We start from the raw sequence: 16,453 nt of genomic DNA, 5'->3' as shown, positions 1-16,453 counted from the left end.
ATATAATTGACAAATGATTATCACAATATGGTTATCGCCTGACGTAGTTACCTATTTTTGTGTGTGTGTGGTAAGAGTCATTTTATAATTTGTTATAGACACTTTATCATGTAAATAAATATAGAATAAATGGCTAAATTATATTTCTATTTTTTAAATTAAGTTTATTTTTGTGAGAGAGAGAGAGAGAGAGGGAGGGCAGGCAGGCCCATGTGTGGGAGGGGCATGGCAGGGGGAACAGAGGATCCGAAGTGGGCTCTGTGCTGACAGTGGAGAGCCTGATATGGGGCACGAATTCATGAATCTTGAGATGATGGCCTGAGCGAAGTTGGACGCTTAACCAACTGAGTCACCCAAGTGCCCCGCTAAATTATATTTTGTTGTATGGATGTACTATAATGCATTTTATTCTTCAGTATTGAATATGTTTATCTCATTTGTTATCAATGGGCCCTTCCCTGACCCCCTTACTTAAAATTGTAGCAAACCCCCTTTCTTTCCTTTCTCCCTTCTCTCCTTTATTTTTGTCTATAGCATTCAGCACCATTTGGTACATACTTTTCTTATTTATTATTGCCCACCACCCTCCATTAGAATGTAAGCTCCATGAAGACAGATTTTTTTTTTTTTTCTTTTTTTATTCACTGCTCTGTAGCTGTTGCTTGAAACAGTTCCTGGTACACAATTGGTACTTGATAAATATTTGTTGAATGAATGAATTTGTTGGACTTTTGGTGTACTTGTTGGGCTTTTTTTTTTTTTTTAAGTTTATTTTATTTTGAGAGAGAGCACACATGCATGTGCGAGCAAGGAAGGGGCAGAGAGAGAGGAGAGAGAAAATCCCAACAGGTTCCATGCTGTCATGCAGAGATCTTTGGCGGGCTCAATCTCACAAGTGGTGAGGTGATCTGAGCCAATATCAAGAGTCAGAGGGGCGCCTGGGTGGCGCAGTCGGTTAAGCGTCCGACTTCAGCCAGGTCACGATCTCGCGGTCCGGGAGTTCGAGCCCCGCGTCAGGCTCTGGGCTGATAGCTCGGAGCCTGGAGCCTGTTTCCGATTCTGTGTCTCCCTCTCTCTCTGCCCCTCCCCCGTTCATGCTCTGTCTCTCTCTGTCCCAAAAATAAATAAACGTTGAAAAAAAAAAAATTTAAAAAATAAAAAAACGAGTCAGACACTGAGCTGACTGAGCCACCCAAGCTCCCCTTTGTTGGGCTTTTTTATTTATTTTTTTTATTTTTTTTCAACCTTTTTTATTTATTTTTGGGACAGAGAGAGACAGAGCATGAACAGGGGAGGGGCAGAGAGGGGGGAGACACAGAATCGGAAACAGGCTCCAGGCTCTGAGCCATCAGCCCAGAGCCCGACGCGGGGCTCGAACTCACGGACCGCGAGACCGTGACCTGGCTGAAGTCGGACGCTTAACCGACTGAGCCACCCAGGCGCCCCTGGGCTTTTTTAAAATTGTTTTAATGTTTATTTATTTTTGAGAGAGAGAGAGACAGAATGTGAACAGGGGAGGGGCAGAGAGGGGGCAACACAGAATCTGAAGCAGGCTTCAGGCTCTGAGCTATTAGCACAGAGCCCAGCGTGGGGCTCAAACTCACAAACTGCCAGATCACGACCTGAGCCAAAGTCAGACAGTTAACTGACTGAGCCACCTAGGCACCCCTGTTTGGCTTTTTATTTGCAGTTTTTTAGTAATCTCTGCATCCAGCATGGGGCTTCAACTCACGACCTCAAGATCATGTGTCGCTCTCGACTGAGCCAGCCAGGAGCCTTCTTTGCAGCATTTATGTCATTATGTGCATTCTGTGATAAACACCCTGTACATAATCTTTGTACACTTGTCTACTTACCTTCTTAGGATGAATTCTAAGAAATAGAATGGCTGATTTAAAAGATATACACATTTATTAAATTTTTTTTTATTATTTTTTAATGTTTATTTATTTTGGGGACAGAGAGAGACAGAGCATGAATGGGGGAGGGGCAGAGAGAGAGGGAGACACAGAATCAAAGCAGGCTCCAGGCTCCGAGCCATCAGCCCAGAGCCTGATGCGGGGCTCGAACTCACGGACCGCGAGATCGTGACCTGAGCTGAAGTCGGACGCTTAACCGACTGAGCCACCCAGGCACCCCAAATTTTTGAAAAATGTTTATTTATTTTTAAGAGAGAGAGAGAGACAGAGCATAGGGGCAAAGAGAGAGGGAGACACAGAATCCAAAGAAGGTTTCAGGCTCTGAGCTGTTACCACAGAGCTCGACACAGGGCTTGAACCCACCAACCATGAGATCATGACCTGAGCCGAAGTTGGGCACTTAACTAACTGAGCCACCTAGGTGCCCCAAGGATATACACATTTAAAATGTTGGTTCATGGAACCAAACTGCCCTTAAGAATGTTAACTTCTAGGGGCACCTGGGTGGCTTGGTTGGTTATGTGATTGACCCTTGATTTAGGCTCAGGTCATGATCTCACAGTTTGGTTGGTGAGGTCAAGCCCCACTTCAGGCTCTACGCTGACAGTGCAGAGACTGCTTGGGATTCTCTCTCCCTGTCACTCTCTCCCTCTCCTTCTCACACTTGTGCACGTGTGTTCACTCTTTCTCCCTGTCTCTCTGTCTCTCTCAAAATAAATATTTTTTTAAAAATGTTAACTTCTTCCAACAGAACATGAGATTGTCTATTTCCCCACATTATTAGTAATACTGGGTTGTATGTTTTTCATCTTCCCCATTTGACAGGTGAAAAGTGGTCTTGTCACTCTAATATGGTGGTTGAGAATGTGACTCTGATATGATGTGATGTGATATGGTATATGATTCTGGAGCCAGCCTGCTGGGGCCTGAATTCGGACATAACCACTTACTGTGTGACCTTGGGTAAGTCATTTAACTTCTCTATCCCTCAGTTTCATCTTTGATAAGGTAGGTATAATAATAGCTCATATTTCGTGAAGAATAAATCAGTTAATCTAAAATGTTTCAAATAGTCATGGAGATATGTCACTCAAGTATTTAAAAAAAAATTTTTTTTAACATCTATTCATTTTTGAGAGATGGAGAGAGAGCATGAGTGGGTAAGGGGCAGAGAGCGAGGGAGACACATAATCTGAAGCAGGCTCCAGGCTCCAAGCTGTCAGCACAGAGCTCAAACCCACGAACTGCGAGATCATGACCTGAGCTGAAGTCAGATGCCTAACTGACTGAGCCACCCAGGCGCCCCTCACTAAGTATGTTTTAATGTTTCTTTGTATATTAAAGATTGAATATCTTTTCAAATGTATTTTTGACGTTTATATTTTTTGAGTCATTGATCCATGTCCTTTGCACATTTTTCCGGTATTATTTTCTTAATAATTCGTAAGAGCTAAAGTGTTGACCATTATATATGGTGCAGAATTGTCCCCGGTTTGTCATTTGTCTTTTGACTGTGTTTATGCAGTTTTTTGTTGTTGTTGGGAAATTCTGCATTTTTAGGTGGTCAAAATAATCTTTTCTTATAGTTTTTCCTACTGCTAGGCCAATATTTAGAAAAGGCATGCTTCCCTACCTGAAAATTATAAAAAATAGTTATTCATTCTCTTTGAATACTTGGGGTGTGTGTGTGTGCGCGTGTGCGCGCGTGTGTGTGTGTGTTTAAACTTAATCTTTAAGTCTTTGATCCATCTGGAATTTATTTTGATATGAAGATAGCAGTAGATATCTGGCTCTATTTCTTTTCAGTTGTGTACTGTCCCAAACCTGTTTATTAAAAAAGAAAGAGCAGCAGCCTTTAATCTTTAATCTTCCTTCCCCTAATTTGAAAGTAAGATATCCTAGAGATAGCAAATCTCCATTTCAGAGAATGAATTTCATGTTTGGACTCAGTAGTCATTCAGTTGCCAAGCTGTGGGATGAATATGCTGTGTAAAGCAGTTTGGGATCAGAACTCACAGCTTGACTCTAAGTGATGAGACTGCTGCATTCACTAGTGTAGGCTTCTCTGCTGGCTCTTCTTTGGAGGCTCCTTCTAAATAGGTCCTACTTTGAGGACTGCTTTGAAGGGGCTATTGTTAATTTGGAATGGCAAATTCTGTGTCTTTCAAAAAACAAATGAAGTAATTGTAGTGGATGTTTCCTCACTCCAGCCCAGAGTATTGGTAGGGTATTTATAGGGGGTATTGAATGGTAATGAACCCATTGTCTTCTACCTGTGTCCTCAGGTAGAGCAGGTCTTTTTGGAACTCTTGTTCCATCTAGTTTCTTGCCTCTGACTCAAGATGGAGGGAGAGTGGGTCTTATATAACAGAGTGTTCACATATCCCATGGCAGCTGTCATCTGCTAAAGATGATGAAGAAGGGTAGCTAATTCTTACAGGGCATATGTATGTGCCAGCAGCTGTTCCAAGCACTTTACATATATAAAGTTTTTATGAGATAGGTGTTCTGTACTGGGTTGAATAGTGTCTTCCCAACAGTTCATGTCCACCCAGAACCTATAAATGTGATCTTATTTGGAAGTAGGATCCTTGTAGATGTAATCAAGTTAAGATGAAGTCATACTGGATTAGGATGGGCCCTAATCTAGTGACTGGTGTTCTTATATGAAGAGGGAGACACAGAGAGAGAAGATGTCTGTATGAAGATGGAAGCAGAGATTGGAGTTGTGCTGCCACGAACCAAGGGATGGCAAGGATTACTGGCAACCACCAGAAGCTGGAAGAGACAAAGATTCTCCTCTGGAGCCTTCAGAGGGAGGAGCATGACCCTGCTGAAACCTTGATTTTGGACTTCTAGCCTCCAGAACAATGAGAGAATAAATATCTTTTGTTTGAAGTCACCCAGTTTGTAGTGTTTGTTACAGCAGCCCTGAGAAACCAAACATGCTCTTTTATCATCTTCTTTTTCGAATAAGGAAACAGGCCCAGAGAGGTTAGATACTTTGAGATCTCTGTAGGCCACTGCTCTGCTGGCTGGGCACTTACTCTGAAGCTCCTCATGTTGCTGTTGTCAGCTCTGCACCACGACCATTACACCTTTTGGTAGTGCTGGGGCTGAGCTGAAGGAATGGCTCCTCCTCTAACACAGCAGGCCACAGCCCTTCCCCATTCTTGCCTTCTTCACACCCTAAAGCAGAAACTCCTCTCAGGAGGCTTCTGACTGTAGCCTGATCATTTCCGCAGGTTGCTTCCCAGCCCCACTCCTCCAGGTGATACCAGGCTTTTATTATTTTTTAATTAAAAAAATTTTTTTTAAATGTTTATTTTGAGAGAGCATGAGCAGGGGAGGGGGCAGAGAGAGGAGACAGAGGATCTGAAGCAGACTCTGTGCTGTCAGCATGGAGCCCAACACAGGGCTCGAGCTCATGAACCATGAGATCATGACTTGAGCCGAAGTTGGACACTTAACCAGCTGAACCACCCAGGTGCCCCTGGGTTTCTATTTTTCATTTCCATGCAGTGTTAGAGAAATGTGGGTGACATTTGGGGGGAGTGTCACTCAGTTTCTAACAGTTTTTATGTTTCCCATTTCTGGACTGCTATACTTCGTAGAACTCCTGTCAGTAGATGACTCAAGTCTTGGTGTGGATTTTTGTTTTCGTTTTTGAGCTTCAGGATATCACACACAGCTCAGATGGCAGATACCACAGTTCATGGCTGTGAGCAGAGAAGGAGCAGCATCATGGCCACATTGGCTCTGAGGGCCCTGGTCACCTGTTTTTGATAAACCGAACATACCACAGTGGCTCTGTCCTTTGCCAAAGTGAGTGGGGGATAAGGATGTTCTCTGACCCAGCCCAGCTACCTAAACAGCTCCTTATTTGCCCATGGTCTCTTTTGCTGGCATCCCAGAAGGGATCTCCTTCCTCAGCATCTCATTGCTGGCTGCAGAATTTTGCCTATTTTCCAATTTGGACCTTTTGCTTTGGGTCCTGCTCTTACTCTTAACAACTCTCACTAGGCTGAGCTCCAGGAACTCAGGAACCATATTTGTTTTGTTTGCTGCTATATCCTAGGAATGAGGAAAAACCTGGTACTTACTAGCCCTCAAGAAATGTATATTGAATGAAGAAATGAAACAATATTAAACACAAAATAAGTATAAGGAAAATCCAGCGAAATTCTGATTTTTACCATGATGACTAATTAGATCAATATAATTTGAAATATCTGTTTTTGTCTCTGCTTTTCCAGTTCTCTAAGCACATGCTATTGGATAATCCTGCCTGGATCAGTCCTTTCCACACCTTGGACTTCACCTTCTTTTCCTCTTTATTCTATCTGCTAAAGTTGCCAGCCAGCCTCTTTCACCCCAGAGGGGGATCCGGCTCCTGAAATCCCAGCCTATGCTAGTGCCTCATGCTTCCTGGGGGCTTGCCAAGAAAGTCAAGTAAGTAGAACATGCACGTTGCTAAAGAGTACCTCAGAGAACTCCCATACTGAATTGTGATTTATAGGCAGCATAGTACATTGTGCCAAGTGATTACACTTAGGCCTTTTTTAGTTGTAATAATCTGCTTCTGTGATCCTGTATGTGGAAAGCCCAGAAGTGTCTCTGTGGTCCTCCTTTCTGGATCACTAAGAAGTCAAGACACAGTCCCACTCTGCCACCTGTATTAATCTGACTGTTGAAACCATTCAGAGAAGCAAGGTATGTTTCTGGAAGTAGAGCCCAGGCCTCCTACAGGCTATTCTAAGGCTGTAACTGTGATCAAATCTGTTGCTGCTTCATTTAAAAGAACTTAGAATAGTGTTGGAAACATCATAGGATTAAAGCACCACTGTAGCTTCTTGGCTAAGGAAGTGGTGTATGGTGGCCAGAGAAGATGTGGTAGCAAAGGCTCCCGAGTTCTTTTCTGGACCTGTTGATTTGAGGTGAGACATTTGACAATCGGAGATGATGTCCTTTAGCTCTCATGGTTTCTCATCTTCAACACAGAGTGATGTGGGTGGGCCATGCTTGTAGAGAGAGAGGCTGACATTGTGATCTAGAAAAGCTCATCATTAGGTGTCCTTCCTTTCATTTGAATTTCTAGTTCTATTTTTATTTTATTATTATTTTTTTAGTTTTTATTTATTTATTTTTTTTTAATTTTTTTTTTCCAACGTTTATTTATTTTTGGGACAGAGAGAGACAGAGCATGAATGGGGGAGGGGCAGAGAGAGAGGGAGACACAGAACCGGAAACAGGCTCCAGGCTCTGAGCCATCAGCCCAGAGCCCGACGCGGGGCTCGAACTCACGGACCGCGAGACCGTGACCTGGCTGAAGTCGGACGCTTAACCGACTGCGCCACCCAGGCGCCCCTATTTTTTTAGTTTTTAAAGATTTTTGTTATTTTAAGTAATCTCTGTACCCAATGTGGGGCTTGAACTCACAACCCCGAGATCAAGAGTCGCACTCTCCACCAACTGAGCCTGTCAAGCACCTCTGTAACTCTTTTTTTTTAAAATGTAGAAATCCTACACGCACAGAATTAATATAGGAACCCAGCAACATCCACATTTTACTTGAATTCATTTCATCAGAATTGCTTTCCTTTTAATAGTGTGATTAGATCAGTTCTAAGGGATGGAAACTGATAAGGCTTAGGAAAAGAAGGTAGGTTTGTGTGGGGCACACACCTTGGCCTTGGACAGCTAGAGAATAACATTAGGGCACCAGGTACATGATGAACTAGATGGGAGAGAACAAACTCTTTATTCCTGGAGAGCCAGGCATGTGTCAGACGCTTTTCATATGTTTTCTTTTTTTTTTCTTCTTTTTCTTTTTCATATGTCTTCTTACTTAATTATCATAATGGAAACCAATGAAGTATCATCTTCATTTTTTTCACATGGGCAAGCTGATAGTCAAAGAAGTTATGTAACTTGCCCAATGTCAGACAGCTAATAAAAGGCTGAGCTAGGATTTACTTCTCCTCAGGTCTGTCCAGTTCCAAAGCCCATGCTGTTTTCACAGAGCTTGTCTGTCTCTGACAAGATTTAAGGAAAGAGGGTAGGGAAGGCAGAGAAGATGGGAGAGATGCCATCTTTCTCTGCCTCACAGTTTTACTTGTTGAGACGTGTTTAGCCAGAGCATCTTGTTTATAGAATGCTAGGTTCTATATATAGAGATGCTGCAACAACATATGTGGGAAAGATACCAATTGGCTCTAGGGGAGGATTTTAAAAAAGTCTTTGTTCTTTACCTCTAGGTCTTCATTGCAGTGTAATCCACAAGTGTCAAAACACCACTGGTAACTCTGGTTTACTGCTTAAGAGGCACTTATCCTATTCTCCAGATAACATTTATTGATGTGTCCCAAGGAGTAAGCTATGATGGGGGCAGAGGTGAGGGTGTGGTGTGCCCTTACTGTATGTACTGGAGCTGGTGGCACCTGTTATGTGACTATTATGGTGAATTATTACTGAGTAAACAAGAGGTGTCTCTTTTGCCTTTCTAAGGGAGACCAGATGGCAGTGGTTGCTGGCTTAGGTCCAGGGGAGCCTGGCCTCTGGGCTGGCAGAGGAGACAGCTTGAGTGTGTCAGGTGATGGAATAAGAAGAAACAAGCCTGGATTGTCAAGTGGTATAATTTCAGGGGCACCAAGAATGTGTCCTGCCCCTCTAAGACTTACTTCAGCTCTTTGCTAGTGCTTGGAATTCAGCAAGTGAAATTTATTTCCCTTAATTTAAGTCTTTGAGACCCTATTAAAAACGAAGATATGAAGAATTTAGGCATGATGTTGTCTGGAGAATAGCTGACAGGCAGAATGTAACAAGGAGTGTGATGGTCTGTGGTTTGCTGTGATGTCCTCAGACAAGACTGGCATAGATCTTAGGAAGTAGGAGGCAGCTTCCCAGAAGTGATGTAAAATGGTGGCGCAAAAGAGGCTGCTGATGACAACATGGGCAGGGCACTTCCTCAGAGGCTGCTGGTCGCAGACAACTTCTGGTCTTGATTTCCCAATATGTTGTGCTGAGATAGGGCTTTACCAGAAAGCAAAATAAGCCACGTAAAAAGGAATGACAAAGCATTTGGGGTGTCCATGCAAAGGTGCAGTTCCCCCTTGTCCACTAACTTTGGTGGAGCCAGAATAACTAATCCAGAGGCTGCCAGCATAGAGCCTTTGATTCAGATCTACAGCTTTTTTGGCTTGAATTCCTCCAAAGAGAGCTTTTCTAGTTGACTGTTCATCATCTTTCTTCTAGCACTGCTCTCAAACTGCCTTAGTAATCTAATTCTCACATCTTTTCTCCCCCAGGGAGTCTTCGACAGAAGCAACTTAAATCTTCATACCTTTCCCAGCTCCTCACAGTTGGGTTCATGGATGCCCTTCACCCACTTGCTTCAACTTCTACTCTATCCATGTTCCTACCCTAAGTGTAGAGCATTTTGTTTTGGATCAGACTTTTGGCTTCATTCAGGCCTCTGGGGTCCTTCCAACACATTTCCCAGAAGGCTGTTCTAGGAATGGTCTCCACCCCTCACCTCCTGAAATTTGACAGGGTCTGGACCTCTCTTCTTTGTGAAATTAGTGCAACTCTGTGGAAGTGTCTGGACATATCACACCCCTTCTGTCTCCCCAACCACCACACCCATACAGAAGATCTAGTGATGTAGCTAGGATCTGCTGATCACCAGGACTTTGTAGCCAGTGCCCCCAGCAGGGAGGGACTCCTGGATAGGTTTACTATACTGTGAACGACACCTATGTCCAATACTCTCTGCCTCTCTTCCATCTCACCTTTATTTTGTCTTTTCCCTAAGAAGACAAAGATCTGTCCAGTTGTCCTGCCTTGACCCCCTAGTCTTATCTTGGACTAGAACTCTGCTGTCAACCCCTCAACAGGGGCTGGGGCTTTTGCTTTCCAGCCTCTCTAAGGTCAGGTCACTTCTCTGATACTAGAGACTTTTCTTTTTTTTTTTTTTCTTTTTTTTTTTTTTGTAATGTTTATTTATTTTTGAGACAGAGAGAGACAGAGCATGAACGGGGGAGTGTCAGAGAGAGAGGGAGACACAGAATCTGAAACAGGCTCCAGGCTCTGAGCAGTCAGCACGGAGCCCGACGCGGGGCTCGAACTCACGGACCGCGAGATCATGACCTGAGCCGAAGTCGGACGCTTAACCTACTGAGCCACCCAGGCACCCCGAGACTTTTCTTGTATCTAGGCTTTGGTAGGTAGAGTCTTGCCCATGCACAGATCTCCCAGTTGTTGACCACCCTGAACTTTGCCTACTGCTCTTTGGGCTAATTGGATGTCATGCTGGTCTGCTCAGCTGCACTTCTGGAACAAGCTTCTTAGCTTAGTCAGGCCCTGTCCTGAATTTCATTCAAGTTCTCCTACTGCCTCTGCCTCAAAAACAGCTTTTAATATGTATTTATAAAGCTTCAGGGGCGCCTGGGTGGCTCAGTCGGTTAAGCGGCTGACTTCGGCTCAGGTCACGATCTCGTGGTCCGTGAGTTCGAGCCCCGCGTCGGGCTCTGTGCTGACCGCTCAGAGCCTGGAGCCTGTGTCGGATTCTGTGTCTCCCTCTCTCTCTCTGACCCTCCCCCGTTCATGCTCTGTCTCAAAAATAAATAAACGTTAAAAAAAAAAAAAAGGCTTCAAAAGGGAAATAGAGAATATAACATTTTCCGAACTTATTTAACCAGAGAACCATTTTTTTGAAGGAATATTAAAATCTCACAGGATATGGTGTTTGGTGGAACACAGTTTTGGAAAGTATGAGGCTTTATACTAAAGGAATGGACATCAAATGGGAGGACTTCCTGGTGAAGGTAATGTGAACAGTCAGTGAAAAAACATTATTTGGGAGTAGTAAATCTCTCCTGGTGCTTTTCATTCAACAAATGCCCACTGAGCACCTACTATTTACCAGTCTTTCTGATGGAATCACTAGTCAAATCAATGTATTTGACTACTTAACTGTGTGTCTGCATAAAGACAGCTCTGATCTGGAGCGGAGCTCTAAGGTGGGGAAGAGTAAGAATTCTACATTCTTTCTCCTTGTTTAGAGAACAAGTTTGGATGTTCGGATCTTCTTCCTTTTTCCTTCAGATACAGGAAGTAGTGAATGGGGTGATACCATCATCAGCTTCTAGATCCAAGGAAGGAGGCTTCTCTAAGGCTTTTTTCCGCAGGTTTGAGGTCTTCAAGGATTTTTCTAGCACTCCTGAACACCCCTTCGCTCCCTCTCTGGCAATATTCATCTTAGCGTCAGTCTCAAGTCTCACTGCTAGTTCAGGACTTTGACTTCACATATAGGATCAGTGCCAAGTGGGATAGAATGATTATGACATTGTAAATTTTCTGCTTTTCCTGTGAAATCCCTCTATAGCTCATCGGCATGCCAGACTATTTTTTTTCCCCCAATCCTTATCTCCCCAGTGGAGATAAACCCATGCACTGTGGGCAGGGCAGTCTTTCAGGTGGAGAGCATTTAAATCTGGCAGGTAGGTGACCAAGTGCCAGGAGCTCCAGCCTGCAGAGCTGGTAACCAAAGAGGAAGCTAGCCACTTCCTCTGTATGCTATTGTCAATCAGGACAACCAGGAAAAGACCGCTTGAAACAGAAATCTCCAACTAAGACTCCTGATTAAAAAAATTTCTTTGAGACCCTGATGTATGTGTCTTTACTGTCATGAGTGAGATCTGTGACCAATCTTAACTCGGTTAGATGAGCTAATCATGAAACAAACTGTACACAAAGGCTTAGCTTTGATCCTGCCCTTAGGTATGATGTTCTTTGAACATCCAACATAGCATCTTCCACCCACAAGCCCCACTCTGGAGGCCTTCGTCCATGGCCCTTGTCCATTCTGCCACTTCCTCTGAAATACTCTGGTTTTAACTGTGAAGATCAGGGAGTGGGCTCACAGCAAGGTTGAAAGAAGGCTTGAAATGGGCCTTTAGAGGTGTTCTGTAGAGCCAGTTATTTGGTCCATCTGTAGGTATTTATAAGTATTAGCACATGACTGTTTACAGACATGATAACCATAACTTCCTATAACTGCAAAGGCTTATTTTCTCCTACAGGCTTCCTACATGAAGACATTTCCTAAGAATCTATCCTTAACCCCCTTTCCTCTCCCTTTATATACTATCCCTGGGTGATGTCACCTGTGCTTATGGTTTTAGCTACCACTGATATGTTAAAAACTCTTAAATCTCTCTTCTGAGTTCCTGACTCGTGATGACCAAACACAGTTGCCATCATAACCTGGTTCTTAAGGTATTTTATTATCGTTTTGTTTTTTTGTTTTTGTTTTTTGAGAGAGAGAGCATGTGCAAGGGAAGGGGAGAAGGAGAGAGAGAATCTTAAGCAGGCTCCACACCCAGCATGAGCCTGACAAGGGCTCAATCTCATGACCTTTAGATCATGACCTGAGCTGAAATCAAGAGTTGGATGCATAACCAACTGAGCCACTCAGACTTCCCTTAGGTACTTTAAACTTAGCATGTCCCAAGCCAAATTATATTTTCATTATGCCATCCTCTTTCCCCATTCCCCTATTTCTTCCTATTCCTATTCCTCCTTTGTTCTTGACTTAGAGCATCACCATCCATGGTCATTAGTAAACTTACTTCTACATCACTATCTTCCACTATTTCTCCACCAGGAATTAAGGAAGCTCTGAGTATAATGGAAGATGTTTAGATGTCCATCCTTCCCTCTGTCTTTCCCTCTCATTCTCTCCCTCCCTTTCTCTCCTTCTCTTCTTCTTTCTTTCTTCTTTCTTTCTTTCTTTCTTTCTTTCTTTCTTTCTTTCTTGTTGGAGTTCTTGTCTACAAGGCATCTATAGCTGAATTCAACAGAGAAGTTAACAAATAGAAAAAAAAACCCACAAAGGTTACACTGAGGTTCAGATTCTAAGTAAATGGACATTTTGGAAAGGAATCATCTGAGAGCTAAAACCTTAGGAGAAACTTTCATGGAAGAGGGGAGAGTTGACCAAGGACACCCTAAGTGGTGTAGGGACCAAAATACCCCTATGGGAACATGTGGAGTGAGGAAGGGATGGGGTATAATCCTTAGTTTACTACTTGTGCAAGCAGAGTAATTGGCTCCTCCCCCACTGATTTCTTCTGCAAATCAGCACTGAACCTCACTCGGTTCTTTTTAAAAGCTTCTAAGGATTGAGTATCCTTATGTAACCCATTAGTTAGCAGGAGCTATCTTTTCCTTTAAAAATTTGGCTGAAAGTGCCATTCTACATCTGGAGTCTAGATGTAGGGTCTGATTCCTTTACCCAGATTCCTCAAATTCCTGGGAGCTCATGTATGATGGTCATTTTAATTTTGAGCTCTTTCTTCCACCAAATTAGTTCAGATTATAGATGGTCTTACCATCTCAAGCATGCTGTACCTGTTTCCATCCATATTGACCCAGATGTAGAACTCAAATATCTCCCAGCTAAAGCCTTTATGTGTGTAGCAGACTTTATGTTGCAGCAAAGCAAGCAACTTGAATTCTAATATTGGCTGTCCCTGTCCCTTAAAGTCCTTTTTTTGTCTACCTCTCCATTAGGGATTCACTACTATTCATATCACCCATGTATATGGTTTTGATCCCTTAAAATCTTCTCTTTTTCTGTTGCCACTAAACATTCCAGATATTTCTTACTCTATTATGCAAAATAAATGAATTCTACTCTTTCTCCCAAACTCACATCTGTATGTCCAAAGCCCACTGAATGGCTCAGCTGAGTAAAAAGTTCATCTACTTCTTTAGCCACACAAAGTATCTGATGTGTTCTTTTACATTATATCTCTCCTTTGAAAGCATTTCTTGTTTTAAATAGCATTTACTACTACTACTACTTCTTTTTCTCCTCCTCCTCCTCCTCCTCCTCCTCCTCCTCCTCCTCCTCCTCCTCCTCCTTTCTTCTTCTTCTAGCTCTATGCCCAATTTGGGGCTTGAACTCAGGACCCTGAGATTAGGAGTCACATGCTCTACTGACTGAGCCACCTAGGCACCCCAGCATTTACTTCTTATCTCAGAAATGGTTTTGTTTTGAAGGAACTGTGTAGGGAGGGTAAGAGGATGTTCCAGGCAAGGGCAATAATGTGTGTATAGGCAGCAGCCTACGTAAAACCTGTTGTGGGCGATGACAAAAGTATTCCAACTGGAGACAAGAATTTTTCTTGGTGAGCAGAGCTCAAAGTAGATTAGAAAGTCCAGATCTAGGTTTTAGTGGGAAAAGATAGTGTTTAGGATAAATGTCTAACCATTGGGTGGGGAAAAAAAAAACCCTGTCACTTTCTAGCAAAATAAATTCTAGATAGATTAAAGGTGTTTTTTTTTTTAATTTTTAAAATGTTTGTTTATTTTTGAGAGAGAGAAAGACAGAGTGTGAGTGGGGGGAGGGGCAGAGAGAGGGGGAAACAGAATCTGAAGCAGACTCCAGGCTCTGAGCTGTCAGCACAGACCCTGACATGGGACTCGAACTGTGAATCTCCGAGATCATGACCTGAGCTGAAATCGGACGCTTAACCGACTGAGCCACCCAGGCACCCCAGTTAAAGGTTCTTAACAAAAACTAAAGTAACAAGTATAGCAGAAAAGAGTTATTTTATTTTATTTTTAATTTATTTTTAATGTTTCTATTTATTTTTGAGACAGAGACAGGGCGTGAGCTGGGGAGGGGCAGAGAGAGACGGAGACACAGAATCTGAAGCAGGCTCCAGGCTCCACGCTGTCAGCACAGAGCCCGACGCAGGGCTCAAACTCAACAGACTGTGAGATCATGACCTGAGCTGAAGTCAGATGCTCAACCAACTGAGCCACCCAGGCGCCCCTTGAAAAGAGTTATTTTAGTGTGGCACCCAAGGCAGAAATGATAAAGGAAAAAGTGTGGGGTATTAGCTTAAAAAAAAAATTAAAACAAACACCATAAGCAAAATAAAAAGTAGTTGACAAACTGGTTAAAAAGAGTTTTCAACATATCTGTGTGCACAAAGCTCTTATAAATCAATAGGAAAAAAGTAAAAACAAAAAGGAAATGGGCCAAAGTCATAGATGAATAAATGACTTGTAAAACCTTATAGAAAAAGGCTGTTTCACTTACAATATAGAAAATACAAATAGAAATGAGACTTCACTTTCCAGCTGTTAGATTGACACATATTAAAAAGAAAAAAAATACTTATTACTGACTACAGTTTGGAACTCATGTAGTCTCTGAAGTTCAGTTTGGCAGTATGTATCGAATTTGAAATACACACTCTTTTTTTTTTTTAATTTTTTTTTTCAACGTTTTTTTTATTTATTTTTGGGACAGAGAGAGACAGAGCATGAACAGGGGAGGGGCAGAGAGAGAGGGAGACACAGAATCGGAAACAGGCTCCAGGCTCCGAGCCATCAGCCCAGAGCCCGAAGCGGGGCTCGAACTCACGGACCGCGAGATCGTGACCTGGCTGAAGTCGGACGCTTTAACCGACTGCGCCACCCAGGCACCCCGAAATACACACTCTTAAACTAGCAATTTGACTTCTAGGTATTTATCCCCATGGCAAGTGTACAGAGATATGTTTATGAGGATATTTGTCACTACAGAATTTATAAAGCAGTCAAAATGGCCGTCAGAAGATTGGCCAAATAAACTGTGGTAAGTCCATACAATGATAAATTAAGTAAATACATACATATACATATATATAATATGTATTTTTTATGTTATATATAATATATATTATATAATATATAAAATATATATTATAATATATTTATAATAAATATATATTAATATATAATATATATAAGTTGTGTGTGTATATATATATATTTTTTTTTTTTTTTTTTTTTTTTCTGAGAGAGAACATGAGCAGGAGAGACGGGCAGAAGGAGAGAGACAGAATCCAGAATCCCAAGCAGGCTCCACGCTCAGCACAACCCAGAGATCATCGCCTGAACCAAAATCACGAGTTGGATGCTCAACCAACTGAGCTACTGAGGCTCCCCAATCTATAATTATTGACATAGAAAGGTGCCTACAGTATATACAGGAAAAAATATGTAGCAAATGAACCTGTTTTGATTGAAATAAATACAGCTGTACCTATGTGTATATATTTAAAAAATCATACAACACATTATTAACAGAAATTTTCTGATTCAGAAAAAAAAAGGCACTTAAAAAATAGGGGTGCCTGCTTTTTCAGTTGGTAGAGCATGTGACTCTTGATCTCAGGGTTGTAAATTCAAACCCCACATTGAGTGTAGAGATTACTTAAAAAATAAAATCTTAGGGGCGCCTGGGTGGCTCAGTTGGTTGAGTGTCCAACTTCAGCTCAGGTCATGATCTCACACTCTGTGAGTTTGAGCCCCACGTCGGGCTCTGTGCTGACAGCTCAGAGCCTGGAGCCCGCTTCAGATTCTGTGTCTCCCCCCTCTCTGCCCCTCCCCTGTTTGCACTCTTTCTCTCAAAAATAAACATTTTTAAGAAATTTAAAATAATAAAATAAAATTTTAAAAAAGAAAAAGGAAAC

The 16,453-nt window shown here is 42.4% G+C and overlaps 1 long non-coding RNA gene across 13 annotated transcripts in view; it reads left to right on the top strand.

Moving 5' to 3' along the window:
* LOC115510684 overlaps positions 1 to 16,453 on the top strand; it is a 103,755-nt gene that overhangs the window by 26,148 nt on the left and 61,154 nt on the right. For 8 of the 13 annotated variants that reach the window (XR_003967813.1, XR_003967800.1, XR_003967809.1 and 5 more), the window contains 2 exons: positions 2,745 to 2,882; positions 4,592 to 4,754. This is a non-coding gene — a long non-coding RNA (uncharacterized LOC115510684). Of the gene's footprint in view, positions 1 to 2,744; positions 2,883 to 4,591; positions 4,755 to 6,175; positions 6,372 to 8,176; positions 9,850 to 15,462; positions 15,603 to 16,453 lie in introns of those variants that run through there. The other 5 variants (XR_003967802.1, XR_004343408.1, XR_003967803.1 and 2 more) reach the window with 5 other exon arrangements.

The sequence above is a fragment of the Lynx canadensis genome, chromosome A3, assembly GCF_007474595.2.
Source record: "Lynx canadensis isolate LIC74 chromosome A3, mLynCan4.pri.v2, whole genome shotgun sequence".
Taxonomy (NCBI): Eukaryota; Metazoa; Chordata; class Mammalia; order Carnivora; family Felidae; genus Lynx; species Lynx canadensis.
The sequence above is the reverse complement of the archived record's forward strand: the minus strand, read 5'-3'. Positions and strand labels throughout refer to the sequence as shown.